We start from the raw sequence: 2,500 nt of genomic DNA on the forward strand, positions 1-2,500 counted from the left end.
GTCTGATGAAACAGAAATAGAACTGTTTGGCCATAATGACCATCGTTATGTTTGGAGGAAAAAGGGGGAGGCTTGCAAGCCGAAGAACACCATCCCAACCGTGAAGCACGGGAGGCAGCATCATGTTGTGGGGGTGCTTTGCTGCAGGAGGGACTGGTGCACTTCACAAAATAGATGGCATCATGAGGGAGGACAATTATGTGGATATATTGAAGCAACATCTTAAGACATCAGTCAGGAAGTTAAAGCTTGGTTGCAAATGGGTCTTCCAAATGGACAATGACCCCAAGCATACTTCCAAAGTTGTGGCAAATTGGCTTAAGGACAACAAAGTCAAGGTATTGGAGTTGCCATCACAAAGCCCTGACCTCAATGCCATAGAGTGGGCAGAACAGAAAAAGCGTGTGTGAGCAAGGAGGCTTTCAAACCTGACTCAGTTACACCAGCTCCGTCAGGAGGAATGGGCCAAAATTCAAATCAAATCAAATCAAATTTATTTATATAGCCCTTCGTACATCAGCTGATATCTCAAAGTGCTGTACAGAAACCCAGCCTAAAACCCCAAACAGCAAGCAATGCAGGTGTAGAAGCACGGTGGCTAGGAAAAACTCCCTAGAAAGGCCAAAACCTAGGAAGAAACCTAGAGAGGAACCAGGCTATGTGGGGTGGCCAGTCCTCTTCTGGCTGTGCCGGGTGGAGATTATAACAGAACATGGCCAAGATGTTCAAATGTTCATAAATGACCAGCATGGTCGTATAATAATAAGGCAGAACAGTTGAAACTGGAGCAGCAGCACGGCCAGGTGGACTGGGGACAGCAAGGAGTCATCATGTCAGGTAGTCCTGGGGCATGGTCCTAGGGCTCAGGTCCTCCTCCGAGAGAGAGAGAATTAGAGAACGCACACTTAGATTCACACAGGACACCGAATAGGACAGGAGAGGTACTCCAGATATAACAAACTGACCCTAGCCCCCCGACACATTAACTACTGCAGCATAAATACTGGAGGCTGAGACAGGAGGGGTCAGGAGACACTGTGGCCCCATCCGAGGACACCCCCAGACAGGGCCAAACAGGAAGGATATAACCCCACCTACTTTGCCAAAGCACAGCCCCCACACCACTAGAGGGATATCTTCAACCACCAACTTATTGTGGGAAGCTTGTGGAAGGCTACCTGAAACATTTGACCCAAGTTAAACAATTTAAAGGCAATGCTACCAAATACTAATTGAGTATGTAAACTTCTGACCCACTGGGAATGTAATGAAAGAAATAAAAGCTGAAATAAACCATTCTCTCTACTATTATTCTGACATTTCACATTCTTAAAATAAAGTGGTAATCCTAACTGACCTAAAACAGGGAATTTTTACTAGGATTAAATGTCAGGAATTGTGAAAAACTGAGTTTATATGTATTTGGCTAAGGTGTATGTAAACTTCTGACTTCAACTGTATATATTATTGTTATTATGATTATTATACAAATCTTAACAATTATTGTTGCTGTTATTATTATTAATATTATTCATTTGTGGTTACATTGTGGGCTGTGTGTGTGTGATCCCCAGTCTAAGACAGAGGTCGTTATGATAATTAACCTCTCCCTTGATTCATTGTGTACGCACACGCGCGCACACTCACAGTTCCCCATCCTATCTTTGAGCTTCTAATGGCAGTATGTGACAGAACATGTGTGTAGCTGGTTGTTTTAGAGGCCAGAGTTAGTAAGGGTCCAGCACCATGAGGGGTCCATTAACATTTAATGATACAGGCCTCATTTAGTCCCCAAACGACAGATAAACTAGGGCAAGACACACACACACACACACACGCACACGCACACGCACACGCACAGCACGCGCGCACACACACACACACACACACACACACACACACACACACACACACACACACACACACACACACACACACACACACACACACACACACACACACACACACACACACACACACACACACAGAGAGTACACACTACACACTAACAAACTGCTCCTACAGTTTAGCTGTGCTGGAGTGAGGGTTGCGTTGTGTGTGTGGTTGTATGTATAGCTGTGGGTGATTATGACCAGGTGTGTTGAATGCAAAGTGGATGTGTGTTCAATCTGGGGCTCATTCAGTTCGAGAAAATGAGTTTTGAAAAAAAATAAATAATAGTTTTGAAATGATTTAAGAAAGACAGTTGTTATCGGACAAGTTAAGGTACATTCCAAAACGTTTTCTTCCGTTTCCTGCCGAGTGAACAAGAACCGCTGAGCTTAGCTTCACTGATTGGCTAATGTGTTTTTATCTGCTTCACCGATTGGCTAACATGTTTTTATTTGCTTGACTAATTGGCTAATGAGTGTTATATTAAGGGAATTACACTGACAACACACTAACATCTTCCTCACACGGTTCATACTATTGCATTATGTGCATCTGTTAACTGCATAAATAATCAACGTCATAAATAGGGAGGAGATCCTGCTGTTCT

The sequence above is a fragment of the Oncorhynchus tshawytscha genome, unplaced genomic scaffold (genome assembly GCF_018296145.1).
Source record: "Oncorhynchus tshawytscha isolate Ot180627B unplaced genomic scaffold, Otsh_v2.0 Un_scaffold_17_pilon_pilon, whole genome shotgun sequence".
NCBI classification, from domain to species: Eukaryota; Metazoa; Chordata; class Actinopteri; order Salmoniformes; family Salmonidae; genus Oncorhynchus; species Oncorhynchus tshawytscha.